The sequence below is a fragment of the Felis catus genome, chromosome X, assembly GCF_018350175.1.
Source record: "Felis catus isolate Fca126 chromosome X, F.catus_Fca126_mat1.0, whole genome shotgun sequence".
Lineage (NCBI taxonomy): Eukaryota > Metazoa > Chordata > Mammalia > Carnivora > Felidae > Felis > Felis catus.
In genome coordinates this window covers 2,612,561-2,629,720 of record NC_058386.1, presented here as the reverse complement: position 1 = coordinate 2,629,720, position 17,160 = coordinate 2,612,561, and the positions used below count along the sequence as shown (strand labels likewise).

Below are 17,160 nucleotides of genomic sequence, written 5' to 3'. Positions count from 1 at the left end.
GGAAGGGGCAGAGAGAGGGAGACACAGAACCTGAAACAGGCTCCAGGCTCCGAGCTGTCAGCACAGAGCCCGACGCGGGGCTCGAACTCACAGACTGCGAGACCATGACCTGAGCTGAAGTCGGACGCTCAACCAACTGAGCCACCCAGGTGCCCCCAGAATGTGGTTTCTGTGCAGTGGTAGGAATACCCCTCTGCTTGCTGTGGATGATGTATACTTGTATGGATGATGTCTGTATGATGTATTCATACATACTTGATAATACTGATTGAACTATAGATTAAAATCTATGACTTTCGCTTATGTATATCTATTAAAAAAAAATAAGTTCTGTAGTCCCACCGGGCATAAATCAATGAATACACACATTAGTTCGATAATACAGGAACATGGCAACCCAATCACAGTTTGCCCCGAGAGGACTGGAGAACCCAAATACACAGAACTTGACGAGTTTATTCCGGGGTCAGGGTGCAGAGTGTCTCTAGTTTCATGCTTAGGAATCATAAAGCTTCGCTTAATTTGTATGGGATACCTCTGAGTTCATCCTCTTTTCTCCTCAGCACTACAACTTACAGAAGTGCTCTGACTTAGAAGCTTTTTCTCTCCTTTACTAATAGAGAGTAGTCCTGCTTCAAGTTAGGACTCTAACTAAGTTTACATCTATTTCCTTTTCCAGGAGGAGTCTTTTTTTTCTACCAGGCTTGTCTATGTTTCTGTGCCTACAGCTCTGCTGGGGTATCTTCCATTGGACCCAGATGCTTCTCTCCACCCTTTGCTATGGAAAGAAACAGATTGCTTTTATCAAGCTCGATCAATACCGCTCATTCCTTCTCCATCTAAATGCTACTGAATTTCTCTCCAAAATGAAGCATGATAACTTTACCGTGTCCTATTTCTGGTACGATTTGATTGAAATATGTATCGAGTTCTTATGTGACCTTCTTTCTGTATTCTGGCTTATGAAAGCAAACATGGCAGTTATTTCTGTTTCTAGGTTATTAAATGACGATGCCTTGTTTTTACTTTGGGCCTCCTGGGATTCTTACTGTGATCAGCAGTCAGCTATCCAGAATCATCTTTTTTTTTTTCCTGAGATAAGTAACAGTTATTTCTGCTGCAATTTACATTTACAGTTTTTCATAATGGTATGCATTTTTAAGTAAGTGTTTCTTTTTCTGGAACCCGGTATTACATTATTTATCTGTTGTATTAAATTTTCAAAAATAGATGAACATCGAAAGAATCATGTATTCAATACCCATCATTTTGTTTTAAGGAAAGTTAACATTCCACCAGAGTTGCTACATAAATACACAGGTATTTGTGTATGCGGGTAGGTAGGTAGGTAGGTGGGTGGGTGGATGGATAGATAGATAAGATAGATAGATATGATGGATGGATGGGTGGGTGGATGGATGATAGATAGATAGATAGATAGATAGATAGATATGACAGATGGATAGATGATAGGTAGATAGATAGATAGATAGATAGATAGATAGATAGATATAATGGATGGGTGAATGGATGCATGGATGGATGGATGGATAGATAGATAGATAGATGATAGATAGATAGATAGATAGATAGATAGATAGATATGATGGATGGATAGATGATAGGTAGGTAGATAGATAGATAGATAGATAGATAGATAGATAGATACAGGGATGCATGGACATAGGACTGATGACAGAGAGATAGACAGATACATACATACATACATACATACATACATATGATGGATGGTTGGATGGATGGATAGATAAGACCAATGATAGATAGATACATAGATAAGACCAATGATAGATGATAGATAGATAGATAGATAGATAGATAGATAGATATGATGGATGGATAAATAGATATGATGGATGGATGGGTGGGTGGGTAGAGGGGTGATAGATAGATGTGTGTGTGTGTGTGTGTGTGTGTGTGTGTGTGTGTGTATAGATGATAGGTAGATGTAAGAAAGAAACTCATAATTTGAGACCCCGTTGATCTCTGTTTGTGTGTGTATAGCCATCCTGTGCTTCACTGGGGATTCAGCATCCTTGCTGGCCTCCATGAACTAGAAGCCTGCCTGCAGGAGCTTCCCCACCCACTCCCCAAAAAACCCAGTTGTCTCCAGACAATGAGACATGCTCACTGTAAGGAGAATCTCCCGTAGTTGGACATAGAGTATTCATATATAAACATGTAGCTACAGTGTATTATAGGTATATAATCAACCGATTCAAATAAGTACAGACACCGTAGAATTTTTCCCCCAAATAACTTACTGTGCACCTCCAAAAATAACAGAACATTTTCCAACATGACACCAATTCAATTGTCATATCTAATGAAAACAAAGCAAATCTTCTGGTATCATAAAAGCCCATTATTTATCCGATAATACATGTTCCTTCACCCGGGATGATCATGTCTCTTCAGACTCTCTTACTGTGGCACAGCCTCTCACTTCCCTTTCTCCTGAGACCTCCTATACCTGTTTGCGCCGAGATCATGGCTCTCACAGCACAGCCCCCCCCTGCCCCCCCAGACCCTGGATGCATCTGATCGTGTCTCTTGAAGCCCGCAGGTACCCTCCCCCTATTTTCTACTGCATTAGAAATTGTATCTGGAGGCATGATTCAGTTAATGGTCCCAGGTGAGAATTCTTCAGTGATGCCCAACCCTTTATGTGGCCTTCGGATAAAAGGGTAACATAACCCTGGTACCCCTGATTCTGGATGGACGACTGGCCTCAGGTGACATCAGCCGGGTCGCATCCTCTGTAGGGACATGGGTTCCCGCTTCTGAAATGCGGTGGTTCTCTCATCACTAAGTGCTCACCGCCCACATCCTCTGCGTTTCCAGACGAACTGGTGGAGAAATTGGTACACACACATTTGGCGTATGGCCACCTCGGGGTCCTCAAAGACGGCACGCAGCAGGTGCAAAAGCGGTGTCTGTTGGCTTTCAGCTAAATACAATGAGCTTCAAATGTCAGCTGTCACTTTGTGCCAAGGTTTTCCCTTCTGTGTTTTTGAGCCATACAGTTGTAAGAAGCCAGAGTCAGAAATGAGTCACACGATGACGGGTCTAACATCAAGAGGCAGAAACGAGAGGTCACCTCGCCTCTGCCAGCATCTGACGGTTCTCAGGACGATACCAGATGCTCGTTAAGATCTGAAAACCGCGTTTCTTTTTGCTAACAGTTACCTCTTTCCTAGAGAGACTTCTGAGTGTTTGTCTGATCTATAATAGACATTTTGCCATTAAGAGTCTGACACTCGGTTCAAAGTGGCATATTTGCTAAAAGTTCCAAGAAGGCTTTTGGTATAGTGTTTATTTGACTTTTTTGAAACTGAATTTCATATCGCACACACACGAAACTTGTTAAAATGTGAATGACATACATAGGATACGCACACTTGAAGTGGAGAGTCGGTTTGACAAAATTGTTTAATTTGCCAATAAGTTGTTTAATTGGCAATTTCTGTTCTTACTAACCTCCACACGGTCCAAGTATTTTGTTTTAATCTTCCTTTATTTTTGAGAGAGAGACAGAGACAGAATGCAAGTGGGTTGGGGCAGAGAGAGAGGGAGGCACAGAATCCGAAGCAGGCTCCAGGCTCCGAGATGTCAGCACAGAGCCCGACGCGGGGCTCGAACTCACGAACCATGAGACCATGACCTGAGCCAAAGCCGGCCGCTTAAGTGACTGAGCCACCCAGGCGTTCCAGAAATTATAATTTTAAATAGTCAGTGTATGGGTGTGGGGGTTGGAGAGAGTGAAGCGAGGCGTGAATTCTCAGAATGGGGGCGTCTTTTTGGTCTTGCCACAATCGCGAAGGCGTGCCTAGCACGTGGACAGGTGAGAGACACATGCAGAGGTGCTGAGGTCCCAAGTGTTGCCTGTATGTGTCAACAGCTGTACATCAGAAGAGGGGCGGGGGCGGGGGGTAGCTCAGCTACTTGAAGTCATTCAAACTCTGGAGGGAGTCTGTTGTTTTTTTCCCTCTTACTGCACAGGTTGAACTAGCAAACCCCAGTCGTTTGCAATTCCGTGACTGTGATAGTCTGTGGTCCCAGTTCACCCCACCGCCGGTGAATCATCCCGGGGAAATGTGTGCTGGCATTTGCTTCCTCTCCTCCAACGGTTCCGATCGCGGGCGGAAAAACTCTTGACGGATGGGCGGTGAAGGGATAGCACTTTATCGCTCATTCTGCTGTCTTGGAGGAGATTTCGCCGGCGAACCCTTCGATCCAGGACTCAAGCCATGCGGTGGGATCACATAGTACAAGTTTACACAAATACAAGCGTGGAGCCCTGAGTTACACTGGCTGAATTCCCTCTGAGGCTACTGTTTCCGGAGAAAGTGGATTAGTTGCTTCCTCTCTTAATCTGGAAATTCCTTTTTTTTTTTTCTCATGAACATCCCACTTTATCATTGCTCAGGATGAAAGCCTTTGCTGCTTTATAAAAAAGGAAGATGTGTTTTCATCATCTTGAACTGTTCAGCTACAAATCCTCTGGAGTAGTAAGTACTTCATTATTCCCGTATTTCCTGTACGACAGCCACTTCACACCTTCAGATCCATTTTCTTCTTCTTCCTCGTAGTGGGCATTTCTGCTCTGCTTGTAACGGATGTTTCAATGCGGCTCTCCAATATAACACCTGGTCCCCGGGGGACCATTTGTTAGTAACGTAATTCCAGGCACTGCCTTACATTTTATCTGTAATCGTGAAACCTACACAGGGATTATTCTTCCTCTTCTGTCTACACCTACCCCTTCATCTCAGAGCCAACCATAAGTCAGCCTGGATTTCTGTAGCCAGAGGACAGGTGTTCGTCCATCACAACACTGCCCAGTGCATCCACAGGTTGGGTTTGTTTTTTTTTTATGGAGGATTCATAGCTTTGGTTTCTTGACTTGGATGGTGCCCACTTGTGTGTCTTGCACATTTCTTCCTCCAGGAGTCTCATCTCTCCCAGGATGAACCCTTAAAGTTCACATTTCCAGCTTCCCTTGCAGCGGGACCCGAACCAGTCACACAGCCTCCTCCAGTCACAGGCATTTTTTATGCGTGGCGATGGCAGGAGGGTGTCCAAGATGGCAGGTGCACTGGGGCGAGGTCTCAACGTCGACCTCAGGCGGGGCGTCACGGATGGGGTGGCAGTCCATTTGCAGCGACCTGCCAAGTGACCATGGCAGTGTCTTCCCCAGACGCATTCATAAGTTTATATTCAATGTTGGCCCTGGCACATTCTCCTGTAACCTCGTTCTCGGCCCCTCCCCAGGTCTCAAGATCTGTGCAGTCTCTTTCCGTAAACGTGTTTCCGCCTAATCGGCTAGAGTCACACATACTCAGAAGCTAGTGGCCAGGGGTCCTGTCAACGTTGTGAAGTAACAGTCAGCATCGCCTCCAAAGCCAATGGGACTCCGTTGTTAGAACTGCCTTCCTTTCTCAGATTTCTTCGACAGAGTGGGCAAAACCAAGCAGCAGACCGAAACATTCAGTGAATTTTTGCAACATGCGTGAAAGTGTCGGACGTGAAGTCCACACGAGACGTATAAAGGAGGTAAACGCACAGCAATAAGAACAGAACGGTTGTTGTCCTTCAGTCCATTGACTCAGCCACAGTTGGTGCACGTTTAGGGAAAACCCGTTCGGTAGGGCTTGTAGCTCTGGAGATGCAGCCCTTTAACTGCTGATGCTGGAGAAGTTTGCAGGGAGGGGTCTGGGCTCAGCGGCAACGGGGACACAAGCGGTAGAATCGCTTTCGTGCCTTTCTCTCCAGAAAGGATGTCATGTTTCTCTCAGGTGCAAATGGAACTGGTCTCTGCGCGTGCATGCACATGTACAAACAAGCATACACACACATATCACACAGGCACATACACACCCCATGTGTACATGCACACGTATACCACACATGCCCGTGCACACCCCACGTATGTAATATACACATATACCACAATGCATGTACATGCCCCACGTGCACATGCAAACACACATACCATACATGCACATACATGCTCCACGTGTACATGCACACACATACCACACATGCATATACACACTCCATATGTAATGCATACATATAATGCACATGCACACCCCACGTGTAATACACACATATACCACACATGCACACACAATCCACACATGCATGTACACACCGCATGTGTACATGCACACATATACCAGACATGCACACACACACCTCATGTATAATAAATACACATATATACCGCACATGCACACCCTACATGTACATGCACACACATAGCACACATGCACGTACATGCCCCACATGTACATGCACACACATATACCACACATGCACGTACATGCCCCACGCGTAATACAGACATACACCACACACGCACATGCATGCTCCACATGTACATGCACACACATACCACACATGCATATATACACTCCATATGTAATGCACACATGCACATCCCACGTGTGCATGCACACATAATGCACATGCACACATATACCACACACAGGCACATATAAACTGCACATGCACATGCACACCCCACGTGTACAGGTACACATACCACACATGCATACCACACATATATGCACATGTAGTCAGAAACATGCATGCATACACATCCCACACATGCACATACACACCCCACGTGTACATGCACACGTATACCACACATGCCCATGCACGCCCCACATGTAATACACACATATGCCACACATGCACATACACATCTCACGTGTACATGCACACACAATCCACACATGCACGTACACGCCCCTGTGTAATACATATACCACATGTGCACGTACACACCTTACATATAATACGCCCATATACTGCACATGCACACCCTACGTGTACATGCACACACCTATACCACACATGCCTGTGCACGCCCCACATGTAATACACACATATGCCACACATGCACATGCACACCCCATGTGTACATGCACACACAATCCACACATGCACATACACGCCCCTGTGTAACACACACATATAACACACATGCATGTACACACCTCACGTGTACATGCACACATATACCACACATGCACACACATGCCTCATATAATACACACATATACCACACATGCAAATACATGCTCCACATGTACATGCACACACGTACCACACATACATATATACACTCCATATGTAATGCATGCGTGTAATGCACATGCACACCCCACGTGTACATGCACACATATACCACACATGCACATGCACATGCACACCCCATGTGTACATGCACACACAATCCACACATGCACCTACACTCCCCTGTGTGATACACACACATGCCACACATGCATGTACACACCTCGTGTGTACATGCACACATATACTACACATGCACACACACAGCTCACGTATAATACACACATATACTGCACATGCACACACATATACCACACATGCATGTACATGCCCCACGTGTAATACAGACATATACCACACACGCACATGCATGCTCCACATGTACATGCACACACATACCACACATGCATATATACACTCCATATGTAATGCACACATGTACATCCCATGTGTGCATGCACACATAATGCACATGCACACATATACGAAACACATGCACATATAAACCACACATGCACATGCACACCCAACGTGTACATGCACACACATATACCACACATGCCCATGAACGCCCCACATGTAATACACATGCCACACATGCACATGTACACCCCACATGTACATGCACACACGATCCACACATGCACATACACACCCGTGTGTAATACACACATATAACACACATGCACATGCATGTACACACCTCACGTGTACATGCACACATATACCACACATTCACAGACATACCTCACTTATAATACACACATATACCACACATGCATACCCTACGTGTACATGTACACACATACCACACATGCACATGCATGCTCCACGTGTACATGCACATCCACATCCCACATGTACATGCACATATAAACCACACATGCACACCCATGTGTACACACACATATGCCACACATGCACATACACACTTCATGTGTGCAAGTACACGTACCACACATGCATATCACACATATATGCACAGGTAGTCAGAAACATGCATGCACACATATCCCACATGTGCACATGCACACTCTATTTGCACATGCACGCATATGCCGCATGCACTCGCATATCCACCACCGACTCCACACATACGTGAACACGTACACAAAAACTGCATGCACACATACAGTACACACTCACATGCACATCACACTCAACACATGCATGCAGACACATGGACGCACAAACACACGCCAGCCAAGTGGAAAGCAGCCCATCCTGTGTCAGCGTCCACGTAGGGGTTCCTGTGTGGGCATCGACCCTGGAAGGTCTGTGGGGAAGCAGCAAAGACTCCTCTCCTGTTCTGAGCCAACTGTGTGCTTACAGATGCTGCTTATAATGTTATCTAAGGCGAGAGAGTTCCCTTTGCCTTTTTATCAGTCGGCTAAGGGTGTTGACCGCTTTGCACGCACCCCATGCGCCTAACACGGCAACTCGCACCTCCTGGAATTCTTTCGAGACCTGTTCACGATCCAGACCTGAATCCCCCCCACTCTTTGTGTAGCTTAATTTGAGGGATGAGGCTCCTGATTCAGAGCCAATCAAAGGAGGGTGATTTTCTCTCGGGAGCATTTCTTTTCTTTGTTTTTTTTTAAGCTACTTGCAAGTGGTGATTCAAGTATTTGAGACTCCCTATGAAGTGCGGTGTTCCTTCAATTCTGCTCTTGTGTCGTGTCCTATTCAAAGGCCTTGTTGGAAAGAAAAGTAAGGCCCAGAGTTGGTCAACCGTGAAAGCATGGTACTCCAAAGTGAATGAAAACAGTTGGAGGAGGAAGATGCTTGGTGGTGAATTTAAGTCTCAACCCAAGTTGGAACCAGATGCCGATAACCTTGTGTCTGGTAACGTAGCTTCCTTCTCAGAGCACAGATCTGGTCATGAGAGGGTGGGCAGCACAGCATAGATGGCTCCGTAAGTGTGTGTCATTTTAAGTAAGTCAGGATAGGTGTCCGTGTGGAGTGTGGCACTACGTTGAATTGGAAAGTAGGCATGGCCACCCCCAGCACCTGCAGACTTGATCCCGCGTCTTTGTGGAGGCAGGACCTGTCCTCAGTAAGGTTCACCCGTGACCCTGAATGCATTTCATCCAGACTCCAGTCTGTGCCTCTGCAGAGAATACACTTCCCGCTCGCTCAGCTGTCCTACCTCAAGACTTTTGTTCATCCGTGTAGCGTGCATTCATTGAATCCATCCCGTGATAATTCTAGGAGTACCTCCTGCTTTGCTCCCTGACCATCCCGTCCGTGTTCTCTCTGGAGGGAACCAAAGGTCCCTCTTCTTCCAAGGTGTTCGGAATAATTAGGCTTCTTTCTACAACTTGGCTGTTCCTTGGGGGTCGTTTACATGTGTGCCCATGTTGATAGGTGCTCTTGTGTGCACAATTTGCACAACAGCGGAAAACTCTTCGATGTCTCTGCCTGTGGAAAATGCGTCATCAATGGTGGAATGACCAGTGTTGTGGACAGAATGTGTGTGCCCCCACCCAAATTCATATGTCGAAGCCCGAACGTCCAGTGTGGCTCCTTTAGAGTTGGGGACTCCAAGGAAATAATACAAGAGAAATGAGATTATCAACCTTTTAGGATTAATGTCCTTATAAAAAGAGACACCAGGAATCTCTCTCTCTCTTTCTGTCTCCACATGAAGACCTTGGTAGAAGGCCAACATCTAACACCAGGAGGAGACCCTTCCCAGACCCCAGCCACACAGAAATGGTCATCTTACCCATCCAGCGTCTGGGACTGTGACACAACACATGTGTTCTTTAAACTGCCTCGTCTGTGGTATTTGTTGGGGCAAACCGAGCGGTCATTCAGGGTTGACGTCAAAGCACAGGTGGACGGCCACCCAGCTGTTGTCCGAGTGACCAGCTCATTCATTGGTTTTCCCACTTTATAAAAACAGTGGTAGAGAAACAACAGTGCATGTCTTTCATAAGACGTAAGCTAAGCAAGTCAAGAGGCAACCCACCCTGTATCCTGCTGTCCTGTGTGTGTGTTCAAGGGCGTACGGGATTTTTCTCTCTTTTTGTTTCCTTTATTTAATGACGTACATGCCTCTCTTTCCACAGTGGTTTGCTGTTTCTCTTTCTAGTGTCTCTCAGTGCACTTGAGAGAGAGAGAGACAGAGACAGTGCAAGTAGGGGACGGACACACAGAGAGGGGGAGGGAGAGAATCCCAAGGCGTTTCGGCACCTTTAGCACAGACCCCGATGCGGGGCTGAATGCCACGAAACCATGAGATCATGACCTGAGCTGAAACCAAGACTTGGACGCTTAACCAGCTGAGCCACCCAGGCACCTCTTCTAATGTTTTTTGGGTTTTTTTTTGTTTTTTTAGTTTCATTTATTTTTGGGAAAGAGAGAGACAGAGCATGAACGGGGGAGGGGCAGAGAGAGAGGGAGACACAGAATCGGAAACAGGCTCCAGGCTCTGAGCCATCAGCCCAGAGCCCGACGCGGGGCTCGAACTCACGGACCGTGAGATCGTGACCTGGCTGAAGTCGGACGCTTAACCGACTGCGCCACCCAGGCGCCCCTGTTTTTTTTTTTTTTAAATTAAATGCGCTCCCAATATTTTTTTGATAATTATTGGATTTAGAATAGAATGTATCTATATTGCATTCGAGCTCCTTACTGGCAGTATAGGTAAAAAGTTAAGATTTTTTGTTTATGTATTTTGTATTCAGCAAATTCACCAAATTACCTTATACCTTCTCATGTTTGTTTGTTTGTTTTTAATCTTTTCTTTTAATCTTTATTTTTGAGAGAGACAGAGAGAGAGAGAGAGTGCGTGAATGGCAGAGGGTCACAGAGAGAGGGAGACAGAATCGGAAGCAGGCTCCAGGCTCCAAGCTGTCAGCACAGAGCCCCACGCGGGGCTCGAACTCACAGACCGCCAGATCGTGACCCGAGCCGAAGTCGGATGCCCAGCCGACTGAGCCCTGCAGGTTCCCCTTCTCGTTGGTTTTTAATAGACTTTCTCAGGTACGCAGTCATGCCGTGAACTGAAGCGCTCCTATTTTCATTATTTCCCAATAGTTGTCTCGTGTTTACATTTATCCATTTCATTGCATTTTTGAGAATCTTCAAAAGGATTGTTGCGTAATGGTGCAAATAGAAGGCCCCCTCCTATCTGCCTTTTAGTCTCAGACTGGTATTAGTTTTAGAAGAGTGTTTCAGTTATTTGAGTTTCGTTTGGCTTATCTTATGTATGCTTTTATTATTGCCTTTTTATATCGGGCCGCATAGTTATTTTCAAATATGTTTTCCGTGCCTCTGGGTGTAATCGTACAGCTTTCTTCCTCCATTGGATTAATCGATTAGATTGATAGGTGTGCAGACGTCAGCAGACCCTTACATTCCTCATAGCAGCCCTGCTCGGGAAACGTCATGTTTTACTGTCCGCGTTGATTTCACTTCGGCTCAGGTCATGATCTCGCGGTCCTTGAGTTCGAGCCCCACATGGAGCCTGGAGCCTGCTTCAGATGTTCTGTCCCTCCCCCGTCTTGTGCTCTGTCTCTCTCTCTCAAAAATAAACATAAGAAAAATTTTTAAAAAATACATGTAAGACACCTACATATTTATTTTAGCAGTATAATGTATTTTTCCATATTATACCTGCCTCATAAAGAATTGCTTATCATAATCTATAACTAAGCATTAAATAACTCTTTACCTTCTAGGACGTATTTTAATTTGGAGAAGAAAAATGGGCTGGCTTTTGATTAAGTTTTGTTCTGTATACTTGAGACTCTGTGCTGCTCGATTTTTATTTTTCTGCTCTTAAAAACCACAGTGCATTTACATTTTCACAAAAGTACCATCTTTGAGCTCACATATTTTAGACAGCAACAATAATCCAGGATTTAGTTTGTCTCCCAATTAAATTCTACCCAGAGTTAATAGTGGTCTAAATTGAATTTTATTGTGCTGTCTAGTTGCTTACAACAGTTAATCAGCAATAAAGTTGCTAGATTTTCTATTTTTGTTTTGAAGTTTTTTCACATCATCCACTAATGAACATGTTTTGGAGAGCTATATATAGCCTTTTCCTCTCGAACATTAAATACAAACTCAATCAGGCACCGTTTCCCACAATGTTTATGCCACTTTTAAATGTTAACAAAGAGAGCTAGGTTTTCAAAATGTTTCTACTCTGAAGAAAAAGCTCGTCTCGTACTGCCTGTTCCTGTTGTGAACCTGAAACATCTACTTTGATTGTGTGTTTTTGAAGTTAACCGGTATTTTTAATTTCCAGACCGCTGAGTCATGCTGAGGTGTTAAATCAGGAAAATCATCACACACACCTAAAAGAGTTGGGGCAAACACAGAGATGCATGCTCTGTCTCTATGACTTAGGAAGGGACCCCAATAAAATGAAAAATAAAAGCAACCAGCCCAGAAAGAAAACAGCAAGTGAGAAGCTGCTTGATCTGAGAGACCGAGAGAGAGAGACAGAGAGAGAGAGACAGAGAGAGAGAGAGAGAGAGGAAATCTTGGAAGGCGTGAAATGGACAAAGTTTGTTTTAGCAATTGCAGCTGATAATAAACAATACTGTTAATGAGTTAGGGAGTTCTTTTGAGTCTGGATTTAGAGGAGAATAAACAGGAAAGCAATGTGTCACATATTGTAAACATTTACAAATACCTAAAAGGGGAGAGTAAGCAAAATGTCCATAGCAGAAAGCATCAAAAAAATTATACTGCTAAAATAAATATGTAGGTTTCAGTCTGTTGAGCATCCGACTTCAGCCAGGTCACGATCTCGCGGTCCGTGAGTTCGAGCCCCGCGTCGGGCTCTGTGCTGACAGCTCGGAGCCTGGAGCCTGCTTGGGATTCTGTGTCTCCCCCTCTCTCTGCCCGTGTCCTGCTCATGCTCTGTGTCTCTCTCCAAAAAATAAAAAAACAAAACACATACCCAAATAAAAGCACCTGGAACAGGCAAGGAGAAAAAGGCAAGATGATACTTGTAGAGTCTGTTAATTCAGCAGCTCAGTCATCCAGGAATGTTGATGAGCTTCTTGGTGATACTCTGGCCTGTGTCGTTGAAATTCTCTCGCCCTCAAAGTGGCTGCAGTGGCTCCAAGCATCACATATCCTTCCATGCAATGTTCCAAACCAGGACGCAGGAGAGCCTCTAATATCACATCTTCGTTCTACCCTGATACCTCTGAGGCCTCAGTGACCAGAATGGGGTGCTGAATGGGATTCCACAATGGGATAAGGCCCTGCAAATACGGAGGAAAGGACACCTATCCTGGGTCCTTCTCTGGAACCTCCATTCTGCTTACTCTGCTAATAATATTACCACTCAACCTTTTCTTCTTTCTTTTTGTTTAAGTTTGTTTATTTTTGAGAGAGCGAGCCCTCGCAGGGAAGGGGCGGAGAGAGAGGGAGAGAGAGAACCCCAAGCAGACTCCGCACTGTCAGCCCAGACCCCGATGCGGGGCTGGAACTCGAGAACGGTGAGATCCTGACCTGGGCCGAGATCAAGAGTCAGACGCTCAACCAACTGAGCCACCCAGGCGCCCCTCATCCTTTGTTTCAATTTGAGTTGGCTTTGAATCTTTTTTCATGTCTTAATTTTACCATTTTCCTTTAAAAAAATCTCAGCGTGTCATTTAAAAAACATGCAAATTTGTTTTACGTTTATCACCTTTCCTGGCAGTGTCTTTTGACAGGAAAATTTGTCTTCTGTGTATTTATCTGGATAGTGGAGACTGAATGCTTGATTTTGTTTTGTTTTTCATCTTTTCTTTATGTGTCTGGTGTTTAGGTTTGGCTATTGTTTCTTCTTTAGTAATAATTTTTAGCATGGTCGGATTATAGTCACACCTTGCTTCCCACCCCCATTTCCCCTTTAATTTGGAAGCAGGGCTAATGTGTTTTGTTTTGTTTTGTTTTGTTTTCCTGACGATGAATACATGAGTCAAGTTAAAGCAGAAAATACAACGATACCCAATGAAAAGTAAGTCCTTCTCCTGTGGTTGACCCCCAGGGCTCCCCCTAAGAATGAATCACTTGGAAAACGTCCTTGGTCATCTATTCACATATTATGTCCCATTCTTCACAATATATTTCAATTTTGTCCTTGAAATGCGTATGCCCATATTAAGTCTTTCTATTATCATTAAATACAAATCCCCCTCATTTTTTTTTTGAAGGCCTGCATCTTATTCTGTAAAATTTACTTAACCTCCTTGTGGAGAAATTGAACTTATCACAACCTGTGAGTCCTTCAACTCATGCTGCGTTATCTTTACACTAATGTTTTGGGGCACATGTGAACACATGTTCTTTGGGTGAATTCTGACCATTGGGATCACAGGGACAATGATGGTGTGATTTTATTTATTTTTCTTTTAATTGTTTTTTTAATGTTTATTTATTTTTGACGAGAGAGAGAGAGAGAGAGAGAGAGAGAGAGAGAGAGAGACAGAGAGAGACAGAGAGACAGAGCATGAGCGGGGGAGGGTCAGAGAGAGGGAGACACAGAATGTGAAGCAGGCTCCAGGCTCCGAGCTGTCAGCACAGAGCCTGACGCGGGGCTCGAACACACAGACTGAGATCATGACCTGAGTCAAAGTCAGATGCTCAACCGACTGAACCACCCAGGCGCCCCAGTGAGGGTGTAATTTTAATCTTGCAAATGTTGTGGGAGTGTCCCCTAAAGGGGTTGACTAAATGAACCCTGTCATCCAAAAATGTAGGAAGAGTTTTTTTTTAATTTCCCTAAGCTTTTCACCAGCATATTCTAACACTTTGACAAAAGTTGATAATCTCGTATGTGTGGTTTACTATTTACATCTGTCTTAACGTGTAGGGTGGAATATCTTCCTGATTAAAAGCCATCTTGGGGTACACTTTTAAATGTAGCTAGTGGTTTCATTTTTAAGTCAAACATTTATAAACTGTATGAGTCGATTAGCTTATCAAAAAATATTAACTGTGTACCTTTGTGTGTGTGTGTGTGTGTGTGTGTGTGAGGAATTATATATACATTTTTAATGATTTATTGTTTAATTTACATCCAAATTACTTAGGATATAGTGCAATGCTGATTTCACGAGTAGATTCCTTAGTGCCCCTTATCCATTTAGCCCATCCCCCCTCCCACAACCCCTCTAGTAACCCTGAGTTTGTTCTCTATATTTATGAGTCTCTTCTGTTTTTCCCCCCCTCCCTGTTTTTATATAATTTTTTCCCTTCCCTTATGTTCATCTGTTTTGTCTCTTAAAGTCCTCAGATGAGTGAAGTCGTATGATTTTTTTTTTAAATTTTTTTTTCAACGTTTTTATTTATTTTTGGGACAGAGAGAGACAGAGCATGAACGGGGGAGGGGCAGAGAGAGAGGGAGACACAGAATCGGAAACAGGCTCCAGGCTCTGAGCCATCAGCCCAGAGCCTGACGCGGGGCTCGAACTCACAGAACGCGAGATTGTGACCTGGCTGAAGTTGGACGCTTAACCGACTGCGCCACCCAGGCGCCCCGAAGTCGTATGATTTTTGTCTTTCTCTGACTAATTTCACTTAGCATAATACCCTCCCGTTCCACCCACGTAGTTGCAAATGGCAAGATTTCATTCTTTTTGATGGCCGAGGAATATTCCGTTGTATATATATACCACATCTTCTGTATCCATCGTTGGCCATTTGGGCTCTTTCCATACGTCGGCTATTGTGGATAGTGCTGCTGTAAACAGTGGGGTGCGTGTGCCCCTTCGAAACTGTGTACTTTTTCCAAGGTTTTTGATTGGAGTGGGCATTTCGCATTGCTTTTAAGTACGCACATCCATAGTCTATTACAATCCTAGTTTGTACTGTCCCGAAATAGTTTGAAAGGTATTCTTCTAAAGTTCAGTTTCTCCTTAGGAATGTGGATTTGGGGATCAAAGATTCTTTCTTCACATACGTTAGAGGTTCTAGTCACCTGAAATGTGTGCACTGAGTCTGTATCTTACCCCTGTTTCCTTCCCGTGTGTGTGTGTGTTACGAACTCAGACCTTGTGCATATTTGGAAAGCTGGCTTTCTGCATTGCTGATCTCGGTACCCACGTGGAGAAAAGGAACCTTCTAGAGACACTGCATTCTGGGGATAGTGACTGGGGCATATGGACCTGTCAGGGGACTGTATCACGGACGGGTAGGGACACCTTCCCTTGACCCTTGTCAGACTTGATCCCACTGCCTTCAGGCTTGGGTTTTCAAATAGGAAATTTTCAAATAGGAAAATTTCTGTCTGAACACAGGTCTCCTTCCTCCGAAGCAAACGCACTTCCCTTGTGCCAAATGCTGAAACCTGCTCTTTCTCTCTGGAATTTTCACCTTGCTACGTCTGTTTTTTGGTCATGGTGTGAAATCCTTTTTCTACGTGGCTGAATTTGACTTGCAAACGGTGTTGAGGATGTCTGTGGACATGTTCTTAAGGGATGTCGACAAAAGTTGCCTCTTTCGATTATGGACACGTTGATGACCGTATTGTATTAATTCTTCTAAAACTTGTATTAATTCTTCTAAAACGTGGGGCGCCTGGGCGGCTCAGTCGGTTGAACGTCCGACTTCAGCTCAGGTCACGATCTCGCGAGATCTCGCGTGATCTCGCGTGAGTTCGAGCCCCGCGTCAGGCTCTGGGCTGATGGCTCAGAGCCTGGAGCCTGCTTCGGATTCTGTGTCTCCCTCTCCCTCTCTCTCTGCCCCTCCCCTGCTCGTGCTTGGTCTCTGTTTCCCTCAAAAACAAATACACATTAAAACAGAATCTTAGGGGCGCCTGGGTGGCTCAGTGGGTTGAGCCTCCGACTTCGGCTCAGGTCATGATCTCGCGAGATCTCGCGTGATCTCGCGTGAGTTCGAGCCCAGCGTCGGGCTCTGTGCTGATGGCTCAGAGCCTGGAGCCTGTTTCCGATTCTGTGTCTCCCGCTCTCTCTGCCCCTCCCCCGTTCATGCTTTGTCTCTCTTTGTCTCAAAAATAAATAAACGTTGAAAAAAAATTCTTCTAAAATGTTTGGTGGAATTCTCCAATGAAGCCATCTACACTGGACTTTTTGT

At 44.7% G+C, this 17,160-nt stretch overlaps 1 long non-coding RNA gene across 4 annotated transcripts in view; it reads left to right on the top strand.

Moving 5' to 3' along the window:
* LOC123383337 overlaps nucleotides 1-17,160 on the top strand; it is a 275,231-nt gene that overhangs the window by 57,447 nt on the left and 200,624 nt on the right. The gene's annotated exons all lie outside the window — the stretch shown is intronic.